Raw genomic sequence first — 9,988 nt, 5'->3', positions numbered from 1 at the left:
CATAAAAAAAATAATAAAATAGAATATTAAATTCAGATTTAAGAGTTTTAAATGTCTCTTCTGAAATTATTTTCAAGAGAATAATAATTTAATGACGACATATTTCTTTTTGGACACAAATTTGCCATTTTTTTCAAGTTTATTTCATTGCTCTTTCTTTATAAATTTCTTAAATATGCAACTTTGGAATAAAGCTATTATTATTGTAGCTATTTTATGGTCTACTTAATTAAAAGGGGCTAAATATTAAATATTAACTATTTTTATTATAATCAAATAAATTACAAATTATTAGCATATTAAATAATAACTAAAATTCATTTTAATAATAAAAAAACTTATGAATCACAATTAACCTTTCAAATATCTTTTAACAAACAAACAAATAATTATTTTTCTGAAAATATTAAATAATTATTTTATTACCGTACTCTATTATTATAATTAAATAAAAAAACTGATTATTGATTGGTAAATTAATAGATTAATTATTATCTAAAAAACCGAGTATTTATTTGTATTGTTATATGTTAAAGAATAATCAAAGTTTAATGAAACTAGCTGATAAAATCGTCAATGTTTGATAAAACTAACTGATAAACTAATTAGTAATATAAAATAGCCTAAACGTATATATTAATACACTAAAAAAATACAAAAAGTATAACTAGACAAATTTTAAAAAAAAAAATCTCTAGAATTTATTGAAAACATGATATCGAATAATAATTCTTATAAACTAAATTATATCTAATCAGATATAATGTTTTCAGTAAACTCTAATAATATTACTGTAAATAAGACCCATAAAAATAGAGGTCGTAAGAAAACAAAAAAAAAATGTGAGGTTTGTACATTTGGGGTGTACAAACCACCGAGAACTTATCCAATCCAAATTGGAAAACCTTGACAAACAATTAAGATAACCAACGAATTCGTTGATACAAAAACAATATCAATTTACAAATATTAGTTTGATTATTTAAATATTTTTTAATTTATCAACCCAACCTAAATAAACCGTGATATAAGTTAAGTGTATTAACTTGAACTGACAAAACCGCCATAGGAATGGAGTCCTCATGCGAAAGTTTATCGCCTTCGCTTACTCAACCTAGCTTGATCTGCATGATCTAGACTGGGCAAAGTTTTATTTTTGAAACGCTTTAAACGATTTATAATTTTTCAAACAACAATCATCAAGTTGAGTTGTCTAAATGATTTCAAAGTGACTACCTTAAGGGGTTGCTTGATTGGTTTTTTATTAAATCGTACATGGATAAAGTTGTATGTGTAGATTAATCCGTTTGTATAAATTTGTAATGTTTTTGTTACGCTGAGTTTTTTCATATTTGTCATGATGTGTTTTTTAACTGGTAGGGACAGTTTTGAAAGCTTATTTTTCAACATAAAGTTAACCGTATAAGCTTATCGAATAAGTTATTTTCTATTATTAAGTTACTATCAAACAATCATATACAATTAATAGAATGAATTACACTAGTGGTCCTTGTGATTTGTTTAAACTTTGGATTTAGTCACTAAAACAAACTATCTACATTGGTGGTTCTTAACTTTTCATTTTTATAACACTCATGGTCCATCCACTTAACCACATTAATTAACAACCTTTTATGAAAGACTAATCGATTTTTTAACAAACTATAGAGACCAAGTTCTAAAATTTAATATCGTACACGATTTTTTTTATTAAAAAATATTTTATTATTAAAATCACAAATCAAAATTATTAAAATAGTGTACATATCAATAAAAATCTTTATATTTATTTAAAAACTATTAAATTGACAAAAAAATTAATGTTAAAAAGTCTCAAGTTTAAAAAGAAAATTAAACCAAGATAAAGTTACATATTTTTGGATTGAAAATTAAGTTCGATTAACGTGAGATTATTAATATATAGTTAAATTATAAATAATTAAAATAACAATAAAATAAAAATTATAAATTAAAATTAAAAGAACACTACACAAATAAATATAAATATTTTTATTTATATCTATTTTATTTTAAGATTTTTGATTTGTAATGATATATAAAAATATTTTCTAATAAAAATTAAAAAAAAAAAAAGCATGAATCACATTAAATTTCAGACCAGATTACACTTGTGGTTCTTGTAATTTGTTCACATATTTCATAACGGTTGTCAACTAATGTTATTTAAGTATAAGGGTCCTGAATATTATGAAATGAAAAATTAGAAACCACCAGTATAAATAATTGTTTTAAAGATCAAATCTAAAATTTAAACAAATTACATGGACCATCAGTGTAATCGACTCTAATTAATAAAATAAGCTATAAGTTATTAAACCGATAAAAAAAATTGATTTATAATTTTTAATATTAAAAGGTAAAAGCGCTTTAATAAAAATGAATAGATGTATGTGAAAAGACAGCAATACCCCTGATTCGGTTGAGGGGGGTGGTTGAGGTGGGGCCCTTAATCTTAACTTCTGCAAGTGAAAAGATGTCATGTGTAATTCTTGATGCCAAAATCGGAAGCTTGACAGCTAAACGGAAACGGAAACGGATCGTACGCGTAGACAACATGTGGAACACAAAGCAGGGGCCCACGTGATCCTCTTGGTGGACACTTGTCGTCCATATATGGCTTGAGTTTATCCTTACTTGTTACTTTTGGGTATTGTCACAAAATACCCTTCAACTCTTCACTATTGAAAAAAAAGTCCCCGATCTAATGCACCAAAACGAAATGAAACCAATTGTAGTAACCAACTATAAAACATCCATTTAAGGCACAAAAGTAAACTTTATAAATAATTAAGAATCTGTATGATATTTTAAGTAGTAACTTACTGATTTTGATGACGTGACATTGTTCAATAATTTCGATTTGAAATAATTTAATTTTGTTATAAAAAAATAATAATATTATGACTAAATTAGCATTTTTGAAGAAGAATTTACAATTTAAGTTTTTAGGTATATAATATTTATATATGATAAAATTTATGTATACTTTCCATGTTTTTTTGGAAGGCAAAATTTTATTAAAACCAACAAAAACGACGGTCCTACAAAGAGATCTGCGAGAGACAAATAACAAAAAGGGAAACAAACCAAACCCATAAGAAACAAACAACCATCAAAACAGAAAAGACCAACAAAGGAAACAACAACGAGACCTCAAAAGACAACAAAAGAATGAGACTTAAATCAAGTCGTTTTTAAGATAGACCGATCTTTGACCTTAGGAGCAATCTAATCAACGGATTTAAGCTGGATGTCGTCGAAAAGAGCACTACGAGAATTGAGCCCCTTGAAAATTATAAGCATTCCTGAGCTTTCAAAGAGAACAAATAGTAATCCAAAGAAACGCTTGCCAGACATCATTCAACGAGTCTGCGATTTGCCTCCCACCATCGAAAATCTAAAACTCAGAGACATAAGAGGATATAGTGTAGTTGATATTCCACCATTTAAAGACGCAATTCCAAAGCGACGAAGAGACCTTGCAACTGAGTAAACAATGATCCAATGATTTAACATGATCTCTATAAAACGAGCACAAAACTAGATCAAGATCGATTCCTCTTTTATTGAGCTCCTGAAGAACCGCTACAAACAAAGACGTTCGCTTCCTAGGAACTAGCTTGTCCCATAAACGTGGCTTTATCATCAGGAAAATATTGCAGAAAGTAACCATCACTATATGCCGAAGAGACGAGTAGTGAAAGATCCTTCTAAAGTAAGGAACCAACGAGCATCCATATATCATAAGATTTGAATTTTTAACCTTCAAAGAGGTCAGAATCTACATGTAATCTAAGCATCATTGGGGGAAACTGCGGTATTGATCCAAATGCATATTTATAAAATGATTTAGGATGAAAATAATTAGATTTAGGATTTACAAAATTACTTTAAGAAAATTATTTAACAATCAATGTGTAAACACTCTTCTAACATTCTATTTTCAAGAAAAAAATCTAAAAAACCCTAATGGGTTTTCATATTTTGAGTAACTAAACGCCTACACTATTTTTAATAACAAATAAATCATTGGATTTTTTAGAACCTAATAAGTAACCTATAAAATAATTAATATATAAAATACTGAAAAATGTAAAAACCCCAATGAACTTTCAAATTTTGAGTCATTAAATCTTGGACATTTTTTTAACAAATAAAAATTATTACATACATACAGGATCAAGATATACTAAAAATAGTCATATGTCATGTTTTTTTATATATGGTTTCCATATTAGGTGGGAATCACGATTTGCTTTTGAAATGTTACAAAGAAACGTGCATCCTACATTGACTTTTGAATTAGGGCTAATTGCCTACTCCGCCTAACCCGCCCACACGAATAGAGGATGGGGGATACGATGCGGACTAAGATTCAAAGATGAGGCTCGGGATGAATTTAGGAGTCTTTGTGCAAGCCGGAGCGGTTTTGAAAGAACGTAGTGGTGAACGAAGTTCCATTTTTTCTAACCAAGACAAAGATGGATCATTCTCAGAGGTTGTGAAACCTACGTAGAAAAACTTCAACAAATTTACAGTCTATCGCTTTTGACCACACTTCCTATTTTACTTAGCCTACTTCTTTATCATTGGATCAATTAGGCAACTTCGTTCACCACTATGTTCTTTCAAAACCGCTCTGTGGGCTTCCCTGAAAGCTAAGATGTGGAATAGCGCTAGCTAACAAGTAAACGAGTGAATTCGACCTTTTTATTTTGTATTTCATATTGAAAAAGTATGAAGAACGAGAAGTGTGAAGTAATTTATCATCCTGACGTCGAGAACAACTATTGTACTTAATGTGATCCTTACAAATCAAAAACAAATCTGATCCTTTCTCAATTCATTTGAATCACACCTTTTTTTTTGCTAGAAACAACTATTGTACTTAATATGTTTGAGAGATGCAATCGAAAAGTTAGATAAACCACATGGTCTAGGAATGTAATTCACTTGTAAATTAATTATGATGGGGTAGAATTAAATGAGAATCAAAAGTTTCAGGCATGATGTAAAAAGGACAAATAAAAAGAGGTAGTAAAGTGTAAATGTAGAGCATGTATAACATTTTGAAAGAGGAATTTCATCAAAATAGCCAAAATATACATCAAAATAGCAAAAAAAATCAGGATTTACCAAAATAGCCAATAGGATCGCCCCCGGGGGCATGTTTAACCATGAGGGAAATCCACACCTTCTTTGACAAAAAAATACAAAAAATAATTTTAAATTAAATTGTGGGCCCCACATGTTTCTGATTTAAGAGACAAACACTGATTTGGCTTAAGAAGTGGGATCGCCCCAACCTAACCTCAGATCTTCCCCCGGGGGCGATCCAGCCTACTTCGTTGACTCTTATTTTGCTTTTTAGTGCAACAAATTTTATTATATATAGCATGGACCTCTCATTATTTTTCTTCACACCTCATTTCTCACTTCTATTCTCATATATTTTACTCTCACAACCCTTAACATTTAAACACAATTTACCATCACAATCCTTAACCCTTAAACACAATTTACCATCACAATCTTTAACCCTTAACCCATTAAACACAATCTATCATCTCAACATTCACCCTTAAACACAAATATGAAATCACGTCAAAGTGATGATGTTTTGGTGTATCGTCAAAGTGACAGTTCATTCCAGGAGTTAAATGGTGCCTTAGGGTACCTTACATTAAGATCCTTGTACGTGTATTACGTTTGCTTTTGCCAATAACTCATTTTGGTTTGGTTAAACGTCTTTCGAAAAAGTTGAGTTTACGTAGTCCATTCATGTTATTTTATAAAACGAATTCCTTACAAATAGTATATCAGTTAAGCGATGTCAACGATGTGCTAATGTTACAGAACGTTGTTCATCAAAGTTTACCGGAAATGTTGACACTCTTTGTTGTTGACGATGGTGGTTATGGTGGAAATCCATCAAGTGTCGTAATCCATCAAAGTTTACCTGACGGTAATGGTGCAAACCTATATGGTCCAAACACTTTTTACCTCGGTGGTGGTAGTGGTGGAAATCCAAGCACTTTCTTCCCCGGCGGTAGTGGTGCAAACCCATATGATCCAAACACTTTTTACCCCGGTGGTGGTACTGATGGAAATCCAAGCACTTTCTTCCTCGGTGGTGTTGGTGGAAATTCATATTTTGATCCAAAAAATCCTGTTGATCATGATAGTTATTTGGTTCAAGATTTGAACCAGTTTCTAAGACAGTCTCCGAACCAGTACTTGATCCAGTCTCTGGAACAATCAAAACTTCGTGGGAGGTAGATATGGATGAAGATGTTTCTGTTGCAGCAAAAATTTCGAATATACCTGAAGACGATAACTCCAATGTTGAAAAAATCCAGCCGGTAAGGAATAGTTTTTGGGGTATGCCCGAACCAACACCTTGCCCTGACCCTGTTATCAAACCTAGTCAGGGAAACATTTCCTACCAGCCTACATCCCATGTAAAAGTTCTCCAAACCTTTGACTCGAAGGAAGCACTGAAGCTCGCATTGGGATTAAAATGCATTTATGAAAACTTCCAGATCATGGTTAAGAAATCAACCAAACACCGTACGAGGAGGTGTATCACTCTGCTTCGAACTGTGATTGGTGTTTAATGGCTATTTCTATCAATGGTACCATTATGTTTTGGGTATAGAAACTGCATGATGAACACACATGTTCAAGGTCCCAAGTCCACCCAAACCACCGTAATGCGAATAAAAAGGTTTTGGGTCATATATTGGCAGCGAGTTTAAAGGATTGTAGGAGAGTGTATCGTGGAAAAGAAATCATGGAAAATGTGAACCAACAGTTTAATATTAGTATCTCCTACAACCAAGCATAGCGAGCAAAGATGTATGCCTTGCAACTGTTGAGGGGACCCCTGAATTGCCGTATAACCTACTCCATGTTTATTGTCACAATCTGAAGATAGCGTGACAGAGATCGCTGTTGATGGACGAGGACGATTTGACATGTTGTTTGTCTCACTTGGTTGTTTGGTAATAATTTTTGTTATATTCTTGAATTATTGTCATAATTCTATGTTTTGAAGTTTATATTTGTAATCTCGTTCATCTGCAGATTTGCTCGTTTCTAGAACACCTGAGACCGCTCCTTATAATGGATGATGCCCATCTAAAAGGACCATACATGGGCATCATGTTCTTAGCGGTCAGCATGGATGGAAACAATGAGATCGTACCCATTGCAATGGGATTGGGGAAGACAAAAAGTGGTCCATCATGGACATGGTTTTTACATAAGCTGAGGCAATGTATCGGTGAAGTGCCCAATGTAACCTTCGTAACCGAGGGCTACCTCTATCGAGTTGGCCATAAGAATTGTATTCCCCAACACGCACCACAGACTTTGTTGTCGACATCTGAGCCAGAACTTGCACCGAATCTCTAGTAGAGACAAAAGAAAAATGTGGATGTTCTGGGAGGCATACAAAGCTTATAGGGTATCAGACTTTGAAGCTACAATGGATTTGATGCGGCACAGTCTACCTAATGCCGCTCAATATCTTGAGGAAGTTGGTTACGTTAGATGAGCAATATCGCACTTCCTGGATTGTGTTACAGTGCAATGACTTTCAGTAGTGTTGAGTCCGTCAACTCAGTAACCTGGTTTGCACGTTACCTTCCGATAACAATGTTAGTCGAATTTTATCGGACGACATTGCAACAATAATATTTTATACGTCGGCATAATGAAGGCAAATGCAACCATCCAAAACTATATGTATAATTATGTAACATAGGCTAATGTTATCAAATATTTGCAGTTCAAAAGATAAATGCAGTGACACCTTGGGCGGAGGAAAAATAGAAAAGAGAATCCATACGAGTGCAAATTGGAAGGTATATCCTATTAGTGATTTGTTGTTTGAAGTTGATGATAGGTATAAGAAAGAAACGTGTGATTTGCATGCTAAGAATTGTACATGCATGCAATGGGAACTTTCTGGTATAGCTTTCGGTTTATACACTAAAAGACGAAATAATGGCCAAACCTGATGGCTGGATTCCCCTGGGGGAAGATCCGGGGTTAAGTGGGGGCGATCCCACGTCTCAAGCCAAACCAATGTTTGTCTCCTAAATCATATACATGTGGGCCTCACAAATTAATTTAAAATTATTTTTTTTTACATTTTTTGTCAAAAAAGGTGTGGATTGCCCCCGGGGTGTATTTTTGGTAAAACCTGAAGAAAAAAATGACTATTTTGTTAAAATATGAAGTGTATTTTAGCTATTTTGGTGAATATTTGTTTTGAAAGGGATATTTATTTTAACTTTGCAACAAAATAAATATAAATATGCTATAAAAGGTTTATTAATTTTATTTATTTATTACAACTAAATATTTTAAAAATATTTTTATTAATCTAATTAATAAATTTGTGGAGCATAATTAACTCTATCTACTTTAGTTTTTTAGTCCAATTCAGACATTAACATAAAACTAAGATCTTGATTTAAACTTAATTACAAATTAAAAAAAATAAGATTATCGTTACCATCACCAACATTATTATAATTGCCACCACCACCACCACCACCACCACCACCACCACCAATGTAATAACAATAAAGAACATTCTCAAACTACAAGGATTTGTTGTGTAAAGGTAAAGGAAGTAAAGAGTTAGACCTTAAAATTGTAATTCAATAACCATGAAACTCTAAGAGACATGAAACCTCCAACCATTAATCATGAATTATCGTTTCATATTCTGTAAAACCGTCGATGGATTGGTATAAAATGAAAGTTTGTAGCTTTATGTGAAGTTTTGGGTCAAGAAAGAGAAATATTGTGAGAATAGGCAATAGTGGACGCTGTAATGAGAGTTGACGGTGCTCTACATCGTATCTAGTTTGGCACCAATTGGTAAGTGTTTCGTATCTTTCATCTCTAAGTTATGTTTACTAGATAATCCCACTTGTTGTCCGATTATTCAGGTAGGTTCTCGTAGGGCAACGGTGGCCAACAATCACCGTCAGCACATCTACCGTTCATCTCAATGGTAATCTCTATAGCACCGGGGTATCAAACCATATATATATATATATATATATATATATATATATATAGGAGATCAAATGTTAACCAACAATTTTGTGTTAACTTTGAAAACCATGGCAACCGATCAAATTTCATTCTTCTTGTAGGTTTATGTCATGTTCACATTTTAATTACAAGGGTATTTCAGTAAATTGATTTGATATGTAACTCCCAAACAATTAATAGGGAGTTACAAATCATCAAATGCCAAAAAATATGCATTTATATATATATATATATATATATTAATATTGATCTTCAATGTTCATTGTTTTATTAGTATTTAATTCGCATAGAAAACACGGTAATAAAATTTTTCGGTATCGATCAAGCTAATATGGATAAACGCAATGGAAAATAAATCGACAACAGTGAGAAGATTAAAATGGTTTATGATGACAATCGGAGTTCAAGGTCGGGAATTGAAAAAATTAACCAAAGCGAATGTCTTGGTAATATATTTTTTATTTTTTTAGATTCATTTTAATCGAAATTATGTTCATTACGATGTGTTGTGTTTTTTATAATTCATCTTGTATTGATAGCTTTTTTCTTTAATTATTAAAATACGTATCTAATTCACATGTTCAAATGGAAGTACATGCACGACCCATTTTCGTATTGTCATATTACCGACTTTTATGAATCATGAACCACTGTGTTCATGTTACTTTCTATCATATGAACACAAGTGTTATTTTTTAAGCTTGATACCAATTCTTTATATTTGTGTAAGTGTTTGCACCCGGTGTTCATAGCGTTGGGATTATGTGTTCATATATTTATATGATATGAACAAGAGTGAACACGATATGAACAAGAGGTGAACACGATATGAACAAGGGGTGAACTTTAAACGGTGTGGATGCAATGCATGTATAAAACTCCAATTGACAAA

This window comes from Cynara cardunculus (genome assembly GCF_001531365.2).
Source record: "Cynara cardunculus var. scolymus isolate 2C chromosome LG 14, CcrdV1, whole genome shotgun sequence".
Taxonomy (NCBI): domain Eukaryota; kingdom Viridiplantae; phylum Streptophyta; class Magnoliopsida; order Asterales; family Asteraceae; genus Cynara; species Cynara cardunculus.
The sequence above is the reverse complement of the archived record's forward strand: the minus strand, read 5'-3'. Positions refer to the sequence as shown.